Source organism: Equus asinus, chromosome 23 (assembly GCF_041296235.1).
Source record: "Equus asinus isolate D_3611 breed Donkey chromosome 23, EquAss-T2T_v2, whole genome shotgun sequence".
In the NCBI taxonomy this organism is placed as follows: Eukaryota; Metazoa; Chordata; class Mammalia; order Perissodactyla; family Equidae; genus Equus; species Equus asinus.
In genome coordinates, this window is record NC_091812.1 from 22,295,234 (window position 1) to 22,318,507 (window position 23,274).

A 23,274-nucleotide genomic window follows, 5' to 3' on the forward strand; every position below is an offset into this window, starting at 1 on the left:
CACACCATACTGTGGTAGGCGTCTCACATACAAAGTACAGGAAGATGGGCACAGATGTTAGCTCAGGGCCAGCCTTCCTCAGCAAAAAGAAGAGGATTGGCAGCAGTTAGCTCAGGGCTAATCTTCCTCACAAAAAAAAAAAAAAGAACAAGAATTTAGGACCTGGAGTCAGAAAGACCTGCTTCAAATCCTAGCTTTGCTGTTTAGTAGCCATGTGAATTTGGGGCAAGTATTTTAAGTTTTAGGCCTTAGTTCTAACCTCACCTATCTATTTGAAGATGGCAGGTTTGTGGGGGTGAAAAGAGCATGGTCTGGGGCAAAAGAGACATAGTTTCAAATCTTGCCTCTGACATTTTTAGAATTCACATTTTTGAGGAAAATCTCACTTTCTTTCTGCTTCTATTTCTCATGTATAAAATGAGATAGTAATGCACAGTAAAGGACTGTGGTAAAGATTAAATGAGGTAAGCTCTTTTTCATGACACTTTGGCAGTGATCAGCTGCTTCAAGATGAAGCTGAACATCTCCTTCCCAGCAACTGGCTGCTAGGAACTCATTGCATTGGAGGATGAATGCAAACTTCCTACCTTTATGAGAAGGGTGTGGATGCAGAAGTTGCCGCTGATGCTCTGGGTGAAGAATGGAAGGGTTGTGTGGTCCAGATCTGTGATGGGAATGACCAATAAAGTTTCCCCATGAAGCAGGCTGTCTGGACCCATGCCTGTGTCTGCTTGCTACTGAGTAAGAGGCACTCACTCCTGTTATAGCCCAAGGAGAACTGGAGAAAGGAAGCACAAATCTGGTTGAGGTGGCTTGTGGATGCCACTCTGAGTGTTGTCAACATGGTTATTATGAAAAAAAGGGAGAAGGATATTCCTGTACTGACTGATACTAATGTGCCTTGCTGCCATGTGCCCCCAAAGAGCTGTCAGAATCTGCAAATTTTCAATCTCTCTAAAGAAGATGGTGTCTGCCAGGGTGTTGTGAGAAAGCCCCTGAACAAAGAAGGGAGGCAAAGTAGGATCAAAGTGCTCAATATGCAGTGTCTTGTTACTCCACGTATCCTGCAAGACAAACGTCAGCAAATTGCTTTGAAGAAAGTGCACTAAGGAAAATAAGGACAAGTCTGCAAATATGATCAACTGTGGCCAAGAGAATGAAGGAGGCCAAAGAAAAATGCCAGGAACAGATTGCCAAGAGACAGAGGCTGTCCTTTGTCAGAGCTTCTACCTCTAAATCTGAGTCCAGTCAAAAATAGGACTTTTCCGCTTCTCGGTGGCCCGGGGTTCACCGGTTTGGATCCCGGGTGCCAACGTGGCACTGCTTGGCAAAAGCCATGCTGTGGTAGGCATTCCACGTACAAAGCAGAGGAAGATGGGCATGGACGTTAGCTCAGGGCCAGTCTTCCTCAACCAAAAGAGGAGGATTGGCAGTAGTTGGCTCAGGGCTAATCTTCCTCAAAAAAAAAAAAAAATAGGATTTTTCAAGAGTAACAAATAAATGAGAGGTTACAAAAAAGATTAAATGAGACAAAAATCTATGAACATAGTTAACTACAAAAGACTTTGGAATATTATTTCTAGCTCCCAGAAGGGCTCTCTCACCTTCCTAGGCAGTGCTCAAATGGGTCAAAGAAGGAAAGAAAGATAGGATGTCTTCAATGTCTTCAACTTGCTTTTCATGGTACTTGAGGCTTTTGGGGGTCTCTCTCACGTTCTCTAGTTCTCATACCCTCTCTCAGATATTGCTCCTGGGACACTCTCCTTTCTCTGTTTTAGGGCAGCTGCCAAGTCCAAATCAATAAACAACAATAACAACAAAATTGCTTGTCTTTAAATCTCTCAACTCTTGCCACAGAGTGGGTGTTTCTATCTACGATTTCATTTTCAAGTTCTGACGTCTTGTCTCTGAGGCTCTCCTCCGAGAGGGACATGCCTCATAGAGCTATGCTGACCATGATGAAGTGTGGGCTTGCTGCAGAGCCTGCCTGACAGCCCACTTATCACTGCAGCTGGTCCCAAGGACAAACTGCTTTCAATGGTAGGGCGGCTGGTTGCATATGGTTCTTTTGACAAGACCGCCCATGGATTAAGAAAGCCACGTTGGAAGTGAAGAGCTCTGAAAAGATCTCTCTGTGTGTTTCTATTCAGAACGAGCTCCCAACCAGTCCCAGAACAGGATGCCTTTACCATCACACTGCTTTCAACCTATAAGAGAATATCCCTCCATGGAAACCTGGAGTATTTGTGACTCAGAGGGCACAAATTCTATTTTGATTGTGAATAAAAAGTGTGAAGAATAGATTTTATGTGCAAGGCAAAAGTTGTAGTTAGAAATTCTCTCCAAACCTAAACATTGCCAACCCAGAGACTGAAGAGCAATACTGGAGACGAGTTTGCATTAGGAATCTGTCCCGTATTATTTAGAATCTCAGGATGTTGTAGCTGGACACTCTAGATTTGGGGTCCAAACTCGAATCCCAGTAGGAGGCAAGCATATATCCTAAATGAGAGACTGCCTGGGAGGGACTGTGTCATCAGGAGAGGGCAGACAACTATAGGGGCAGATGTAGCTTCACTTCTGGTAATTTTTGCCTTGATGCTCATTGCTGTCAGATTCTCCAGATTATTAGGAGAAACTGGATTTTAATGTGAAATCCTTCAAAATATTTGCAACTAATTAAACAAACAAAAAAAGCACCATGTGGGCCAAGTGGTTGCTGTGTTATAATGGGCAATCTAGTTAATGGACTTTTATTGTTTTCTAGAAACTGAGTCTCAGCAATGAGAAGTGACTGCCTCACAGAAAGTTGTCAGAGACAATTATTCTAGACATGCTTGATGGTAAGGCCCTAGTCTAAAGTTCATTTATTAAGACCTAGTCCATGGCCACTTAACCCCTAAAAGTACACAGATGGAACCTAAGTATGGTAGATCAAATGGTTAATCTAATTCTTCACTCTCCTTTAAATAGGATGTATATTCATGACATTGCCGTGGCTTTGCTCTGGATGGAGTGTATCTAACCATCCTTGACTTTGAGCTTGAGCTGGTGGCTTGCTTTGACCAATGGGATGTTAGAGTACATGACTCAAGCAGAGGCTTGAAATGTGCTAACATGGTCGGTCTGCTCTCCACCTCCATCACTGTGAGGAGAACATGACCCAAGTAGATGCTAGTACAGAAGAATGCCACATATGAACCTAACTTGCAACATGGAGCTAAGTCAAATGGAGTTCAGACACGGTTAACCAAACCCCAACCAGTGTGCTGATGAGTGAGTATGAAGTAATATTTATTTATTTTTCTATGTCACTGGAATGTTTATGGTTGTTTGTCATGTAGTGATAGCTGATGAATACACTACTGATTGTGCTCCCATCCAATCCAGGGGAAATTTTATATCCTTAGTGGAACTCCAATTACCACTTCCTCCATACAAGATAGATAGATAGATAGATAGATAGATAGATAGGTAGATGGATAGATAGACAGATGATAGATAGATAGACAGATGATAGATAGATAGATGATAGATAGATAGATAGATAGATAGACAGACAGATAGATAGATAGATAGATAGATAGTTTGCCAGGGCTACTATAACAAAATACCACAGAGTGGATTACTTAAACAACAGAAATTTGTTTTCTCCCAGTTCTGGAGGCTAGAGGTCCAAGATCAAGATATTGGCAGCTTTGGTTTGTCTCTTCTTGTTGCAGATGGCCACCTTCTCGCTGTGTCCTCACACGGTCTTTCCTCTGTGCTCATACATCTCTGGGGTTTCTTTGTGTGTCTGGATTTCTCCTTCTTATAAAGATGCCAGTTGGATTGGATAAGAGCCCACCTAAGGGCCTCATCTTAACTTAACCACCCATTTAAAGGCCCTGTCTCCAAGCACAGTCACATTCTGAGGTACTACAGGTTAAGGCTTCAACATATGAATTTTGGGGGAACATCATTCAGCCCATAACATATATGTTGCATTTGCCTAAGGTGACCATTTCTTGTCTAAACCCAGACACACTGAGAGTGATAAAATGCCAAATGGCATCAGATGCTGGGACAACCTGTGTAAACTAGGACTGGATACATGGCCATGTCATCATGGTGATGCTGGTGGTGGGGTGGTGTATTCAGCCTTCTTCACTGGGGATCAGGGTCTGCTCCTGCAGTTCTGACTACTGTTCCAAAAGCTTGTCTCAGCTCTCAGGCTGACTAAGGAAGGCCTAGGCTGACCAAGATGAAAAAAGATTTAATTAACCTCCTTGAACACCTTCCCCCAGAACCTGCATTGTCTGCTTTCTCATTCTCCCTGTGGAGCCCTATCACCTATTCTTAAAAATTTCTTATGCACATATGCCTGGTTCCCTGTGCAGCCTGTGTTCATGCTGCACAAACCTCGAAGTCAGACTCCGTAGCATTTTGCATTTGCCATGAAGAATCTAGCCATATTTGTGAGCCCTGTGGATTCTATTAAAGATTTCTCATATGGGATGGGAAGAATGTTCTCCTCACTGACCCCACTGGTGAACACAATCTAATAAAAAAAGATCGCACTAGACTATTCTTTTGCTTCCTCTCTCACTGGTTTTACCTCTCATACCTGGACATCTTTCCAAATAATGTTCCCAACAAGTGAACCTCTCCATTAGGTGCCACCTCCTTGAAAGCTTAGTCCAGTCTTTCATTCTTCTCTTGCAGAGAGCCCACAGGACCAGCCAGCCTTCTTTCCATGGGGGAGACTGGGACATGGAAGGGAAAGGCAATTATTGACAGACTCTGGGGATGACTCAGGGAGAATCCTTGACATCACTAGGACATTTCAGTGTATTACTGATCATGTAGCAGTGGTAAGAAGGGAATGAATATGGGACTGAAACATAAAGCTAGAACATCAGGATTTTAGAGGATGCCTTTCTTAGGATTCCAGAATGACTCACCAGTGTGACCTTCTCTTGCCGCGTGTGGGTATATTTGTGTTTATAGCACTGGAGGAGGGAGGAGAGGTACATCTAGTTGCTGATGCTGCCATTGAGGATGAGACCCAGTGCAGCCCACTTGCCCACACTGTTGGATTGCCAGAAACAACTGAAGACCGTGTCTGTCTTTTCTCAGTAGCAGGTGTTCTCAACCTAGGCCACACTTTAGACTCTCATAGGTAGCTTTTAAAAACCCTGATCCTCCTTCAACATTCCTGACCAATTAAATCAGAATCATTGGAGGTAAAACCCAACTATCAGTATTTTGGTTAGCTCTGCTGGTTACTTCACTGTGCAGTGAAGTTTGAGAACTAGCTCTCTAGATCCTTGGCTACGCAAAGTGTGGTCGCTGTATCAACAGCATTGGCAGCCTCTGAGAGCCTGTTAGAAATGCAAAATCTCAAGCCTCACCCAAGACATGTGGAATCAGAATCTGTGTTTTAACGAGATCCTCAGGAGATTCCTAGTTACATTAATGTCTGAGGAGCACTGAGCTCGATCAACTGTTCTCACCTTTGGCTGCTCACTAGTAACATGTGTGGAGCTTTTAAAATGCTGGTGCTCTGGCTGCATAGCAATCTGACTCAGTTACAACCATGGAGCTGAGGACCAGGAACCAGAATTTTTTAGATTTCTGCAGGTGATTCAAATTGAGAACCACCGCTCTAGGCTCTGATGTTTATCTCTGTTTGAAACAAATTTTCCCAACACTCAAATGCCAGAGGTTTAATGGATCTGTGAGCCATGGTGTCTCCCAATAATATCAAGCCAGGAGTGATGCTGCGTCCGAGGAGTTGCAGAGTAATTGCAATTTGGACTTCTCTGCTCTATTGGTGCTGGCTCATTTGTAGAGTCACTGTGGCTGGTAGGATCTGGAGGGTCTTGAAGTGAATTCTAGCAAAAGGCTAGAATGAGTGCTCAGGTGTTTTATTAAGAACCTTTAGGAAACTTGCTGCCAGAAAGAGCTCCAGACCTACCCTCCTCCTGCAGTAAGCCTGCAATGGGCTAGGCCAAGCTGCATTTGTGGGCAGATCCCCCAAGTTGTAAAGGTCTAAGGCAACTGGAATGACTTAGGGATCATACAACCTTCTTTGGTGCTATTGAGTTTTCTTAGCCACACTCTATAAATATTACCGTTTTTGTTAAGTAATAAAAATATTATTGTTATATAAAATTCATATCAATACAAGTGTCATGGGTTGATTGCATCCCCCCTCAAACATATGCTGAAGTCCTAAGTCCCTGTACCTCAGAATGTGACCTTATCTGGAAATAGGGTCTACACGGAGGTAATCAAGTTAAAATGAGGTCATTAAGATGGGTCCTAATCCGATGTGACTGGTGTCCTTATGAAAAAGGGAAATTTGGACACAGAGACAAATGCGCACAGAGGGCAGACCATGTGAAGACACACAGGGAGAAGGCAGCCATCTGACTGTAGTGATCTGTTTACAAGTCGAGAAACACCAAGGATTGCTGGGAAATACCCAAAGCTAGTAGACACAAGGAAGGATTGTCCCCCGGAGCCATCAGTGACAGCATGGCCCTGCAAACACCCTAATTTTGGATTTCTAGACTTCAGAACTGTGAGACTGTAGATTTCTGTTGTTTTGAGCCACTTAGTTCCTGGTATTTTTTTATGGCAGCCCTAGGAAATGAATATGTTAAGGCTAAGAATGAATTAAAATGACGCTCTCCAAAATGAACTCAAAGAAGAAAAAACTGGAGGAGGAAATTCTAAAACTGAATAGCTCTTTTGAAAAACTCTTCTTACTGATAAATATGAGTATGCAGATGCTTAAAATTAAAAGCTGAAGAGCTCTATGCCTAAAGATGGCATATTTTCCAACATGTAATGAATGGAACTGAACCTAGAGCTGTTTGTGGAAATGTGTTTTCTCCTTCAAAATCATTAAAACATACATTCTTGCTCTTTATGTTAGATTTACGATGCATGTCGAAATTCCAAATTAAATATTGTTTAGATGTTTATGCACTGAATTGTTGTTTCTCAAAGAGTCATAAGACTGGGTCGAAAAATACCATTTTATACCAAGGCAGTGAATCTTTACTCAATGGTTAAAATGTTCTTTACAGTAGGATTTTATTACAATATCAAAATATTTCGACAGGCAAAATACTATGAATACAGAAGACCTCCAGGTTTTACAAACGCCAACAGTAAGCACATTTGCCGAGAAGTTAGGCATCACCTTTCAAGACATGCTTCTATCTTTTGTTTCATTCTTCGCTTCTGTGCCAGTAGACCTGGCAGTGCTAAATCCAAGGGACCTGGAAACCTTTTCCTAATCTCCCTCCCGATGGCCCCAGATGAAAGTACACATGCTAACTTTGCTGAGCTTTTTCATCAGCTCCTGAAGTTTCTACAAAAGCGTGTTGCTGACCAGGAAACTGGGTCAGGCAATTGTTCTGCAATAAAGATGATCTTTTGAAGTGTCTCAGCAGCAGCTGCCTTGAACAGGAGTCCTGTGGATTATGCTCTTCACAAATTGAGCTTCAGGCCTCAGATTTTATTTCTCCTGCTTTAATAACAATGAAAAAAAAACTTTGCCCTTTTTTTTGCCACCTGCCTTCGGGCTTTTTGATTGATGAACCTATTCACTTAAACAGAGAGTTTTAAAAATTGCTTTAAAAATACAACCACTTCCTGAGATATATTTGCAAAGAAAAGCTATTTCTTGGAACTTTACGAAGCTGGTACATAAGAAATACTGCTATGTTGCCATAGGATGCCCATCACGGACATGGGCAGAATCTCTAAGAGGCAGCTTGATTGTGATATGAATAAGATTTGATCTTTCAGAGTCAGAGGTATTTTCCAGGGCTTGGGATTTCCCACCCACACCCAACAGAGGCATTTTCTCCCTTAATTCCGCAGTCAAGAAAGAAATAAGTTGTGGTTTTATTTTGATATAAACTGACAACATTAGCATATTCAGAGTGAAATATGTATAACTCATCGGATCAGATACCCTTTAACGGGGACATGAATTATGAATCAATGAAAGAAGCTGTCACCAGCTATATTACCTTGATATTAATAGCATGAGCAGTCAATGTTGGAAGTATCTGGGGCACATTTGCCATTAAACCCATCTTGTCTTTCAAGAATGAGATAGAGACAGAGGAGGGAGAGAGAGGAGAAGGGTGGGAGAGTGGGGTGGAGAGATTGAGGAATAACGTTATTTATGAAGATTTCTTTTAACATCCCGTGGAATTCAAATAACTCACTTGCTAGAGTCTGCAGCTAATGTAGGATCACTCAGGTCGTGCAACCTAAGCAAAGAGACATCATTGCTAGATTAACCTTCATGGTCTATCACAGCCTCTGGCTGCTGCCTCCTTTTGTATAGCCTGAGGGCAAGAATAGTTTTTAAATTTTTAAATAGGTGAAAAAAATTCAAAAGAAGAATATTGTTTTGTTACACTGAAAATTGTATTAAACTCAAATGTCACTGTCCACAAATAAAGTTTTATTGGAACACAGCCATGACCATTCCTTTATGTAACGTCTATGGATACTTTCAAACTACGATGGCAGAGCTGAGTAATTGTGACAGAGACTGTACAGCCTATAAAGCCTAAAGTATTTACTATTTGTCCCTTTGTAGAAAAAAAGCTCACTGACTCCCCATATATTCAAATACATGCATTTATATATGTGCATATGTTTGTGTATGTAAATATAAATCTCTATCCATCTATGTATCTATCCTCTATTTATCTAAAATTTTCTTTCCATGCAAATTTTTTTCCTGGCAGCTTTTCTTTCTTCTAAGCAAAGTAATATAAGCCCTGAAGCATAGTAACTATACATCTTTATCCTCTTATTCCATTTTTGTAGTTAAAAACAACACTGGTCAGATGCACAAAAAATGTTTTATTCTACTGTGTGCTTTCCTTGATAATACTCAAAATGTTTGATATTTCCTCTGGCTGGCAAGGCAGTATATTCACCCAGAGTCTGGGCCATAAAGCTTTCTGGTATCTCTACAATAGCAACTTCAAAGGTGATATAAAAATCTTAGTAGTAAATATACTAAAGCCTTAAATGCCCATCTGAGGTGGTAGAATTCATTTCCTATCATCTGTAGTTAAAAAGGAAGTTAAATTCAGGCTTTCAACTGGGGATTATCTCAACGGTGTTTTAAATGAATATGCAAGGAAGAGCTTAAAGATCATTACTTCCAGTGGGAGCATTTTAATCCTAGAATTGAAGACCCTTTCATTTAATTTTTATAAAGTGACTAGTGGGAACCTGGAAGTAGCCAACTCAACTCAGTTTGGCAAAAGTGTCTCATATGGTGTGATATAATAAAGAATACATGGTGTCTCTGTCCCTGGTTCCCAGCACAGAGCTTCAAAAACTCTTGGAATTTTCCTGGTAGAAGTGTCTTTTGTTATCCATAATGAGCCCCTTTCCACCATACCTGAGTTTATGTTAACAAGGTGACTGTGGTGGGCCTCTAGATAGATTCAAGGGAGGGGCTGGCCACGCCAGAAAGACAACATCTGATTATAGGGTTGGAACTTTCAGCTCTACCTCCTAACCTCTAGGGAGAGAAGGGGTGCTGGAGATTGCTTCAAACACATGGTCGATGATTTAATTAGTCGTGCCTACATAGCAAAACCTCAATAAAAACTGACCAATCAGGCTCAGAGAGCTTCTATGTTGGTGAATATATCAATCAATGTACTAGGAAGATGGCACCCTGACTCAACAGGGATGGAAGCTCTGCAGACCTTACCCTGTTCATCTCTTCCATTTGGCTGTTCCTGAATTATATCCTTTATAATAAAATGGTAATTGTAAGTATAATGCTTTCAGTGAGTTCTGTGAGTCACTATATCAAATGATCAAACATGAAGGGTGTTGTGAGATCCCCCAAATTTGTAGCCAGTTGGGAAGAAGTGAAAGTAGCTGGGGGACACCAGAAACTTGTGTCTGGCATCTGCAGAGGGGGCAGTCCTATGGGACTGAGCCCTTAACCTGTGAAGTCTGTAATAACTCTTGGTGGTTAGTGTCAGAATTTAACTGAGTTGTAGAACATCAAATTAGTGTCACAAAATTGTTGCTGGAATGCATATGGTAACTGTGGGGCAGGCCCAATGCTAGGTGCTGAGGCTAGAGAGATAGGTAAGGCAGTTCTTGTTCTCAAAGTGCTCGCAACCTGGTGGCATAACTTTCTAGCATTTTCAAAATGTGATCTGAGCATAAGAGGGTGAGCCTCCTCTCTTAAGAAGTGGAGTAAAAGGTAAGGAGGAAGTAAAAGGCCCTTGGTTTAGTGTTTATGGATATTCACACTGTAACCTGTGAAAGCTGGGACTTTATTTCTGTGGCCTCCTGTAGTTTGTGTGTTACATCTCATTATCTATTTGTTGTTGAGTGTTCTTGGGATATTCTTCAGGTTTGCCTTCTTGGGATACCCTTTTATGAGGGATTTGTAGTGGTGAAACTATTTGACACTGGGAAAAAAGGGAAAGTTTTCCTAAAACGAGTGGATCCAAAAGCCCTCACTGGGGCCAGTTATTCAGCAGGGCTCAGTGAGCGTCTGCAAATCATTTGTAAGGAGTGGCGCCCTTCTTAACAAGAAGCTGAGTGTTTGGGTAGGAAAGCAAACTGAGTGGGGTAGATTACAAGTTTGACTAGGGAACTGAGAGCCAAGAGGTATGACCCTGGACTCTAACTCCTGTCTGGAGAAAAGCAACATCGTTAAATCATTTTCTAATACAAGATGGGTAGGGTTGGAGGGAGAAGGAAGGGGAGCCAGGAAGCAGGAAGATGTGAGCTAGAGAACAAAATAACCACAGCAGCAAGAAAGCTGCAAGGGAAGGCTGCCAAAGGGATTGTATCAGTACTATTCTAGCTATTTTTATCAGAAAAGAACTTAACACCAGGATTTAGATGCTTACAAAATTGTGGTTGGGCTGGAGGTAATGAGCTCCAGACTGGGCCTCCTGGTATTGACTCTCAACACAATGTTGCAGAATAACACACCCACGCAGCTGCTGTCTCTGCCACCCCGAGAGAGCCATGGACTTAGGACACCACTGGCCCCAGTGCTGGCTCTAGGATCACAGCCCTCCAGCTGCAGGACAGGGCTGAGCAAGGCCTCATGTGCCTGAGAGAGCATTAGCTGTGCCTCCAAGTAGATGCTGCCCAAGTCACTCCTTTTCTCTGCATTCTCTCTCCACTTCATCCAAGTGATTAGAGACCCTAAATCACGTTTGCAACCCAGCTACAAGAGCATTTGGGGAATGTAATTTGTATCCTTCTGACTTCTGCAGTATAGATGGAAATTAGAACAGATATTGAACAAATAGCCCATCGGCTGTAGCTTCCATGGGATGATGAAAGGACACCAGGACATTAAGACTTCTCAGTCCTGCATAAACCTGCACTTGAGAAAAGGTCTTTTTTATGTTCTTGGTGGTTTTCGACAGCTATCGTTGAGGATGTGCAAAGAATACGCTTTCAATCCTCATCGGAGGTAGAGTTTACAAGAAGGAGGTGAACACTCCTTTGGATAATTTTAAAGAACCCTAGGCTTATTTAACACAATAATTAAATAATTGGTATATTATGCATGAGCTTCTTGTTCATTCATTGATCATCTTCATGATCTTTAATTTTCACTCATTTAACAAACATTTATGAAGCACCTACTATGTGCTAAGCATGAGGGAAAAGAGAGACAAAAGATCAGTTCCTGACCTCAACTTGCTCAGTTCAATGAGAGATATAACAATAAAAATGCCAGAACAATGTAGTGTTACTAAACAGTCATTATTAGTTAACATTTACAAAGAACCTCCAATGAGTCAGGTGCTATGCTAAGTCCTTTACTTATGTTGTTGTCATTTAATCTTTACAATAATCTTTCAATTTGGTACTCTTAATATCCATCTTACAGATGGGGAAGCTGAGGTACAGCGAAGTCAATAACTTACTTTAAGTTGACTCCACTAGTAAGTGGCTAAAGGGTAGTTCAAACCCTGTTGTATGACCACAGAACTGAGCTCTTGCCCACCTTCTGCACTGTAGACACAGATGAGAACACTAGCCCATACTTTTCATTCAGTCTGGAGAAGACGATTCAGAGAATTGACGCAGAGTGAAGAAATCCAGGTTGACATTTTAGGTTGAGTTTGATGGAATTGGCTAGGCTAGCAGCTAGAGGACCATTTTGGGGGCAGAATTTTTAGTATGGATGCAGGTCCACAAGAGTGAGGGGGTAAGTTGTGTTTGAAGACTTGCACATAGTTCCACTTAATACAAAGTGTGGTGTTGTGTAAAGAACTGGTAAGAGGGAGGCTTTGTGAACTTTGGCAAGGAATTTTAACTAAAATTGGAAGGCATGGAAGGATTTTAACAAGATGAGAGACAAGATCCTTTAGAAAGGACTCTCTGGAAATACCTTATATGCAGGGAACTGATCTTAGAGCAAGAACTCGCAAAACAAAAGTAAGAGCATTACCGGATATTCCCTGAGATGGATTCAATACTGTATAGGTCGAATGTTGATACTGTACAAAACACCTTGATTTTAAAAACTCATTAAAGAATTCAATGGGAGCATTGACCACTTTCTAGCATTAATCAAAAACTACCTGAGACCCAGGGGAATTCGAGAAGGATAATACAAGAAGCATACCGTTCCAGGCTCCAGTCTTTACCTGCTCGTGTATCCAGTTAAATTGGGATGGTTGTTATGATTTCTCTCATGTATAGAAACTGAGGTGCATTGATGAGATCTGGGTTAAACTCTACACCTATTCTCAAAACCTGATGTGTCCAAGTCTGTTAGTGGGTTATAGATCCTATAAGATCTATAAATTGAGAGATGCCCTCCTGCAGGATGTATTGATTCCAGATGGCTGCTAAGGCAGCTTAGGGAAATGAACCACATATTCCAGTTCTTCCTGTTCCACTCCTGCGGGTGTGCCAAAAAAAGCACGTGAGGCCTGGAATTTAAAAAATGGAGGAGGAGGGTCTATTGAAAAGTGATTCTGTGCAGGGATTAAGTGTGCAACCTCTGGATTCAGTAGTACGTGAGTTCAAATATTGGCCTCGGCACTTAACAGCCATGTGACCTTGTGTAGGATACTTAACCTCCCTCTAAGTCTCAGTTTCTTCATCTGTATGGGGTAAAAATAGTACCTCCTTCACAACATGTGGGAGAGTAAAAGAGATAATCCATGCAGATGACTAGCACGGTGACTTCACAAAGTAACTACTCAATAAAACATTTGCCTATTATTGTTGTGATTGTTGTGAACAAAGAAGGAAAGGGCACAAGTTGACCAAATTTCTGTTTTCTCATGGTCTAACCCAGGCCAGGATAGTCGCAGGATCCTGGAATTCTCTTCTCTAGAAAAATGTGGATAACAGGGGGACTAATTTGGGGGATGTCCCTCCAGCAATTTTTTGACTAGCTTGATTCAATCCCACTCTTCTGTCCATTCAAAGAAAAATGAGTTACACAATGACTACAGATTCAATGCAATCCCTATAAAAATTCCAATGGCATTTTTTCACAGAAATAAGAAAACCATCCTAAAATTTGAATGGAACCACAAAAGATCCCAAATTGCGAAAGTGATCTTGAGAAAGAACAAAGCTGGAAGCATATCACTTCCAAATTACAAAGCTGTAGTAATTAAAACAGTGTGGTACTAGCATAGAACAGACAAATAGACCAATGAAACAGAATGGAGAGCCCAGAAATAAACACACACATAGGCAGTCAAGTAATCCATGACAAAGGTTCCAAGAGCACACAAAGTGGAAAGGATAGTCTCTTCAATAAATGGTACTGGGAAAACTGGATATCCACATGTAAGAGAATGAAATTGGACCCCAACTTTATAGCATTCACAAAAATCCACTCAAAATGGATTAAAGAATTAAACATAATATTGGAAACCATAAAAAGCCTGTAATAATACATAGGGAAAAAGCTCTTTGACATTGGTCTTGGCATATGAAACCAAAAGCATAGGCAACAAGAGCAAAATTAGACAGGCGGGACTCCATCAAACAAAAAGCTTCTGCACAGAGAAGGAAACCATCGACAAAATGAAAAGGCAACCAATGGAATAGGAGGAAATATTTGCAAACCACATATCTAATACGGGGTCAATATGCAAAATATTTAGGAAGTTCATACAACTTAATAGCAAAAAAAACCAAACCACAAACAAAACAAATAATGTGATTAAAAAGTGGGTGAAGAACCCAAACAGACATTTTTCTGAAGAAGACATACAAATGGCCAACAGGTACATGAAAATGTACTCAGCATCACAAATAATCAGGGAAATACAAATCAAAATCACAAGGACATATCACCTGACATCTGCTAGGATGTCTGTTATCAAAAGGACAGGAGATCACAAATGCTGACAAGGATGTGGAGAAAAGGAAACCCTTGTGCACCGGGTGGCACAGACACTGGTGGAAAACAGAATGGAGATTCCTCAAAAAATTAAAAATAGAACTACCATATGATCCAGCAATGCCACTTCTGGATGTATATCCAGAGAAAACCAAACCATTATCTTGAAGACATATCTGCACCCCCATGTTCATGGCAGCATTATTCTTAATAGCCAAGGTATGGAAACAACCTAAGTGTTGGTTAATGGATGAATGGATAAAGAAAACATGCTGTACAGGTATACGGTGGAATATTACTCAGCCTTAAAAAGAAGGAAATCCTGCCATTTATTAGAACATGGATGAACGTGGAGAGCATTATGCTAAGTGAATTAAAACAGACGAAAAAAAGACAAATGCCGATGGTATCTCTCATATATGGCATCTAAAAAGAAAACAAATTGATCTCATAGAAGCAGAGAGCAGAATGGTGGTTGCCTGAGGCTGGGGGGGTGGAGGAAATGGGGAGAGTTTGTTAAAATGGTACAAGCTTTCAGTTATAAGATGAGTAAGGTCTGAGTATCTAATGTACAACACGGTGACTGTAGTTTATAAGACTGTATTATATAATTGAAATTTGCTGAGACTAGATCTTGTGTTCTCACCACACCAAAACAAAAAAAAGGTAATTATGTGAGGTGATGGATGTGTTAACTAACTTAGTTGTGGTAATCATTTCACAATGTATACTTATATCAAACCATCGCATTGTCCACTTTAAATATATACAAATTTTAGTTGTCAATTATACCTCAACAAACCTGGAAAAAATCAAAATTCATCAGAATTAAGGAAAGAAACCCTGTTGCAATTCTTGCAAAAAACAAAACAGGCAAAAATACAAAGACAAATGAGTTAGTGTGGTCTGGGCACATTCTCTGACAGGGGCTTGCTGCCTGCAGCAGTTCCTTTCATCCCCTGATGAGACGTGGTGCTTACATCACGCTAAGCAATGTCCTTTTCTCCTCTCCCCTTCTCTGCCCACTCCCTGCTCCTTCCCATCAAAACACAGTCAGCTCCCCTTTGGTACACTGAAACTGGCACTCCATTTTTATTCATTTATTTACTCCTAAAGCACTTTCAAAAAGTTGGCACCTAATTAATGGACCATCTTCTTTAACTTCATTAAATAATGTTAGATTAAATATTAAAAGATGGAATAATAAAGATGAAGTAATATTAGAATTTTTTTAAAATGCCAAACTGGTGCGTGCTGATCTGAAAAAAATTATTTTGCCTCTATTAAGTACCATACACAGTAAATAAAAAATACTCAACACCTAGGGGCCGGCCTGGTGGCACAGTGGTTAAGTTCGCATGTTCTACTTCGGTGGCCCGGGGTTCACCGGTTTGGATCCCGGGTGCAGACATGGCACCGCTTGGCAAGCCATGCTGTGGCAGGTGTCCATGTATAAAGTAGAGGAAGATGGGGCTGGCCCTGTGGCCGAGTGGTTAAGTTCGCGCGCTCAGCTGCAGGCGGCCCAGTGTTTCGTTGGTTCGAATCCTGGGCGCGGACATGGCACTGCTCATCAGACCACGCTGAGGCAGCGTCCCACATGCCACAGCTAGAAAGACCCACAACGAAATATACAACTATGTACCGGGGGGCTTTGGGGAGAAAAATAAAAAATCTTTAAAGTAGAGGAAGGTGGGCACAGATGTTAGCTCAGGGCCAGTCTTCCTCAGCAAAAAAAGAGGAGGATTGGTGGTGGATGTTAGCTCAGGGCTAATCTTCCTCAAAAGAAAAAAATACTCAATACCTAAACCTGAACTTATTATGAATGACTTTTACTTCTTTTTTCAAGGTAGATGATCATAACTAACACTTCTAGAACTCCCTCCTCCCTCCCACAGCCGTCGCAAACACGCATAGGCTGTTATCTGCTCTTTATCTCCAGGATAAGATGGTCAGAAACAAAACTTTAAGAAATCTAAACATACACACATAGAGCACAGAGGAAGACACATCAGGACAATAAACCAGCACATAAACAGGCAGTAAACTGAGGTCAAACATAACAGTTGTAGCAGGGAAGCCGAGTAAGAAGAGCCAGCCTCTGGCAAGCACATTAAATAATTTCAGTTAGCTTCTTCGTGCTCTCTGCACCAAGTATTGTTCAACAAATACTTATTAAACACCAATGATACATCAGATATGTTGGGAATTTCAAAGATAACTGGTCACTTCTTCAAAGAGTTCATAAAGCGATCTTCTGTGGCTTGGCACCCGGTTAAAATTGACCTCTCCTCTGCCTCCCTTCCTCTGTGCCTCAAGGCGACAAGCTGCTCTGATAACTTGCTAACATATGGGCGGCCTTCTGGGCCATCTCCTCTCTTTACTTACAGTGTAATAGGAGCCTGAATAAATTGTGATAATGTCTTAATTTTAAGGAACGCCTCCAACCGTTGGTGTCAGACTTGTGCGCAGACGTGTGCGCAGGGTAGGGTGATGGGTTGGGGTGTGGTGGGGTTGAGCTCTTTTTGAGCAGGCTGCAAAAGCACGATTTCAGACACCACACAGATCTATAGATGTTAAGTTCTTCCGGGTATTTTTTGAATTCCTGGGAACTCGAATGCTGAATTATGCTAACTTAGAAACTGACAGAAGGGACTCTTAAGCAGTAGTGTTGAATCACAAGTCAGAATTATAATGCTGATGGTGAAAATCAGTCAGTGAATCTACTTTATAGGAGCTGTATTGCTTCAATCAACAATTGTTCTTTTTATTTTCAAGAAACAGAAAGAAGCAAACAACAATAAGATGCAATGGAAAGGGAGAAGATTGCAGATTGCAAAGTAAATGGAAAACACTTGAACATGTAGAAGATGAGAATGGAGAGGAATACATCACAGGCTTTGTGATGCTAATCTGGGTAAGGAATTACAGTGTGTGATTTCGTCAGCCTGAAATGAAACATCCTCTCTATAACCCAGGGCATGTGCCTTCTGAAAACTGCATTCTGAGATCTTTGAAGAGGAGCCGCGTACATCTGCATTGTTATCTGCATAGCAACATGTTGTGGGGGCTTTGGGACGTGTGTATCTGAGAGGAGTGGGGATAAATTTTTTCCTGAAATATTAGATATAAAATATAAAGGAGGAAAGATTTAGTAGGTGATCAAGTCTATGATGGGAGTTGGAAGACTGAGATTTCATGGTGAAATTTTGCATGATGTCACACATTTGAAGGTTTTGGGTTTTTTTAATGGAATCCTTCTCAGACATATCTGCGTGGACCTAGGCATCTGCATCTTTAAGCAGCTCTCCCAGTGAAATGGGTGCAGGCTGTTTGGACCTAAGCGGACCTAAGATTTGTGGTGACTTTATTGACGGTCAGCACTGTCTACTGTCACATTATTGAGCAAGACACTAGTGTAGAAGTGATTCTAAACTCTCCGCACCTTCCTCCTTATCAACAGGCAAAGACAGCTCTGCCTTTCCCAAGTACCTTCTGTTAGGTTGAAATTTGATATAACTCCCCTCCAGCTTAAAAGTTAAACCAAATTGGAATTCGATGATTACCTAGAATGTGGCTGTAATAAAATGAACAGGAACATAGATGATTTGGGAATAATAAAATTTTAGAGCTTAATTTAGTCATAGCAAGAAAGACGTCAACGTCACTTTTCAGTTTGACTCCCAGTTTTGGTTTAACCCAAAGTTTCTATGAGTGCATACATATTCTTTCTTATCCATTTTAAAGATCTGCATGCTTTCAGTTCTGAGAGGATATCTGAGATGCTTCCAACAAAATAAGAAGTGGAAGTACGAGGAATAACTGATTTTTTCCATATAATTCTCTACATTCTCTAAAGCTATAAGACTCTAAATTTGAATCCCTTGCTTTAAAATGTTCTCAGTGGAAGACCATAATTTTAGAAAGCTAGATGTTGGAAAAGCAAAGATTTTGACAGTTTTCACTCTGATTACCTTCAGGGTAAGAATAATAATATGACTTGAGTAAAAAAATGCAATTGCATGAAACTCTTAAACTCAGTTTTCTATGAGCACTCAAAATCTTGTTCTTATTTCAAGGAGAAATCCCTTTGCCTTGAAGTGATAAGAGAAGTTTAATGAAAGCCAGCTACTAATGAAATAATGGAAGGAAAACTTATTAATAAGACCCTTGCCAAGTGCATTTGCAAACGTGTCAGTTAGACAGGGGGCAAAGGTGATGTTGCTGACAGGGTCATTATCTTTCAAAGCCTGAGGAACAGACGTTGAAGGTCAACAATTGCATCCATGCAGAATAAAAATGAGCAGGACTATGTGGTACCTCAGAAAAGTCCTGAAATAAGGGAAACAAAAATGAAGCTATTAAAATGACGAAGATTTTAAAAAAAAGAAGATGCAAATAGTCTGTCTGTTCTGCCTCTTGCTGCTGTAGACGGTGTATCCATAGCTCTGGAAGGCAATTCAGAGCTGCTATGATGTAGGACTTAAAAATTAACTTCCTTCTCCAGACACACTGGTGTAGGTGAAAGAATGTAGAACTTTTCTTGGGTTTGTTCCAAACTCTTGTGTTTGGAAACCATTACCTCACATTGGGACTTCCTTCCAAGAATAAATGTTTAGATTTCTAATATACTTTCTTCTATTATCAGGATCTTTATGCTGGATTTTCTAGATCTTTCCATGTTTCTAAAATTTAACCCAAAGTAACAGAGATTACTGAGGACAGAAATGCCATGTAATTATGGGAAAACAGACAGGTGGATGTGGTTTCTAAGGGCTGCCTCCAATACTGGGAGGAGAGTCACATCCTATCCACTTAAAGAGGAAAGAGAAGACTCAGAAGCACAAAAACACTCTTTAAACACTGGAAAGTGTCTAACAGGAAATGAGTATTGGAGTCATTCTGGATGGCCTTAATGGGTCATACCAACACACTGAAGTTATACATAGAGATTTTCTTGCCTTAGAATAGAGGAAAATTTTCCGAAAGTTAGAACATTTTACTTAAAATGTCATCATGAGTTTCTTTGGGAGAGAATGTTTTAACCATGCAAGAGAACTATTTATTGTTATGTTTTAGTAAAAAAGTTAAGAAGCAGTGGATGGGAAATTGGAAAAATGACCGTTTCTCATCTCTTCAACCCTGAGATTACATGATTACATGATACTCTGATTCTAATAGGCAACAAATAGCCTGATCACAGAGACATTTCTTTGAATTTACAGATGATTAAAATGTTATCACTTTCTCCCTGTCTCTTGCTGCTTTCACTAGTGTTAAAAATAACAAGAATCCCACTCATTATTTTAATTTTGACTTTATACTGTTCCATGAGTAATCATTGAGATATCCTCAAAAGTTCTGTACCATTATTGTTATTGTTATTATTATTATTATTGGCATTGGCTTATCGTGTAGGGTCATTAATTATTCACCTGGAAATGTCATCATGTTGCTGGCTTGGAACACCAACACGCTTAGGTGTTTCTACATAGAATAGCATTCATTACCCCCTACATCTTCATGATTTGTTCTTACAATATTCATTTAATTGGAAAATAAGTATGACGATATCCAAAATTGTGAGAGTGTTTACAATAATGGGCTTCTTTAGGGAGTGTGAAAAACAAATAAAAATTAAATTATAAACATGAGTCATTTGAGTTAAAAATGATAACCTTAATCTTCATTGATAAGTCAACAGATATTAATAAATACTATATAGAATATGTTGCGCGATTTATCAAGAGAAGCATAAAGATGCATATAACATGAGTGTGGTGTCAAGAACCTTGTAATTTAGTTGGGAAAATGTGAAATTTAGTATTATAAAGCAAAGGATAATAAGTAGGAAAAGAGTGGCTAACTACTGAGGCTTATTAGCAAATGGATGAGAGATTTTTGTTTTTTCATAAAGAAATACAAAATATGGTTAAAAAGATAATATGGAAGGACTTACAAAGGAATAGTCACTTGAAGCATCCCAAGATCCATTCCCCAGAGTCAATTGCTTTTAATCACTTCTGCTTCTTTTTTTCTTTTGATATTAACAGTATATCCTAAATATACAGACACACACAATTGATTTATTAACTTTAGAGTTTTTTTTTTATTGCATCCTGCTATATAGATGATGATCTAGCTTACTTACAATACCATATCTTAGCAGTTGGCTAAAGAACAAGAATAGATCTTTGATATTGAAGCACGTTATATTGAAAAGTGAGTAAGGTACTCCATTCATTGATTTCTACCATTCTATATGCATGGGCTTGTGGTCTATTTCCCCAAATGTCCTTTTTAGTAAAGCATTACTGATGAACATGAAATGGAACCTCCTCATTCTCACATTTATTTATTCATTCACTCAGTAAATCTTTATTCAGTACCTACTATATGCTAGGAACTAGGCTAGCTATGGGGAATAAAGTCCAGAACAACATTTTTCCCTCAAGGAGCTTATTTTTATTCTGAGCTGACAGGCTTTTTGCTTTTATCTGTAGTCTAGTCACTGAGACAGGTATCGAACAGATAATTATGCTTGTGCTGTGTGCTATGAAGAAGTCAGGGCAATTTGCAAGTGTAACAAAGGGGTACCTTCAAGTTACCCTGAAGGTCAGGGTATTTATAGGTGACTAAACCTTTATTACTTTCTCCCAGCATCTTACTGCTTTCACAGGTTTTAAGAAATGAGAATTCCAATCATTATTTTAATTTTGACTTTATACTATACTATATTCAGCCTCCATGAGAAAATGGCATTTGAACTGAGATGTGAAGGATGAAGAGGAGGTGGATGATGAGTTGTAGGCGTGGAGTGGGAAGAGGATTCCAGACAGAAGGAACCATTAAGAAGTGAGAACTGAGCTGACGCATCGGATGAACAGGAAGTGACTTCTCAACTTGATGGAACTTTAAAACCAGAGATCCATTTACTTCATCTTTCAAGTGTTCTTCACAATCCTTCAGTTCTTTAATTTCTTTAAAATAGAACTTGCAAGTTAAAGAATGCCATGCTATCCTTCCACTCAGATAGAAAGGGAGGTAATAGATATTAAATGACGCTTGTCTCACATCCCTCTCAGCTCTTACGAACACTGTGAGCTACATGGCCTACCTCTCCATTTGTGGACAGCCAAACCCCTGCACCCGCTTACAAATGGGTTATTTTATTATAGATTAAGTCAAACATCTAATGAAAATCATCTAACTTAGAGGCTAAAACAAAGCTGCTCTAAGAACATGTGCTGGAGCAGAAACAATAATGTGCCATTTGGAACTCAGTCGAAGCTCTTTCATGTCGTCCACGTCTGTCTGCGTGTCATATGTGGGACCCAAGAAGTGAGAGAGAGTTGAGTTATCATGAAAAGAACACTTTTAAAGAGTTGGTTCCTGCCTCTCCCTCCACCTTCAGCAGATAGAAGCACAGAAGAGAGAGGAGACTCGTGGATTGAGTGTGAGTACCAATATAGCACTCTTAAGTGCTATTTCCCCTTTTAAGCATCAGTGAATCTAACAGCTGAGAAAAGGAGAGAGTGCAGGTGTGTAACCCTCCACTTGTTCTCTCTCAAAAAACCTTTGCAGCACCTTCTTCTCCCTCCTTCCTTCTAATTTCATATTTAATGTATGACAAGGTAGAAAGAAGAGAAAAGGCTGTCAGCTCAGGATAAAAATAAGCTATTTCTATCTGTCTCCTTCCATTTTCTTTGGAAAATTCTGGCATTTGTTATTAGATCAAAGGCCCACATGGAGAAAGATGTACGCCAAAGAGGTGAGGGGACTCTGAGGGTGATGTTTATGCGCAAAATGGGGTCATGTGGTTATAAGACCCATGGATATCATATAAAAACAGGGAATTATGGTGTATATATATGTTTATGGTTAAAATGTTTAATTCTCTATATTGCTTTGCTAAAGCCACATATCAAACTATGATGATTTAATCTTAGTCAATAATCATATTAATTCAGGTAAATTTCTTAAATGTTTATATAATATTAACTTAATGAAACAGAATGGAGAACAGTTTACTCGTAATGTCGGGGAAATGCTTGATCTCCAGTTAATGATATTTCTGGAGTTTGGCTATCATAAGTCTAAAGCAACACTGTCCAGTAATATAATGTGCCACCTATGTAATTTAAAAACTTTATAGCCACACTAAAAAGGTAAAAATAAATATATAAAATTAATTTTAAAACCATTTTATTTCATTCCATATAGCCAAACCGTTATCATTTCAACATGTAATCAATATGAAAAATTATTGAGACAGTTCACATTTTTTATAGTGTTTTCAAAATCTGATCTGTATTTTATAACACATCTCAAAGTGAAGGCTAAATAGTCATCAAAACACATGATCTGTTTTTAGACTTCATACAGTTTAGAGGTGAAAACAGATTCATACAGAGAAAGTAAAAAGATCAGTGGTTGCAAGGGGTTGGGGTGAAGGAGGGAACAGGTGGAGCACGGAGGATTTTTAGGGCGGTGAAATTACTCTGTCTGATACTATAATGGTGGATACCTGTCATTCCACATTTGTCAGAACCCATAGAGTGTACAATACCAACAGTGAACCCTGATGTAAATTTTGGACTTTAGGTGATAATTAGATGTCAACATAAGCTCACCTAGTAGGTTCACCAGTGTGGTAACAAATGTCCCACTCTGGTGTGGGGTGTTGACAGTGAGAGGAGGTTTGTGTGTGCGGGGGTGGGGGGGACAAGGGGCATATGGGAACTCTGTACTTCTGCTCTATTTTGCTCTGGACCTAAAACTGCTCTAACAAATAAAGCCTGTTAAAAAAATTAAATTATGAACTGACCAGTGAATTTTCTCTTCAAACTTACATTCAAACCTTTATATCTCTTCTG

General features: G+C 40.0%; 1 pseudogene; it reads left to right on the top strand.

Annotated features, from left to right (window-relative positions):
- The first annotated feature begins 510 nt into the window (after positions 1 to 510).
- LOC106827828 (small ribosomal subunit protein eS6-like) lies at positions 511 to 1,258 on the top strand (annotated as a pseudogene).
- Positions 1,259 to 23,274: the final 22,016 nt, after the last annotated feature.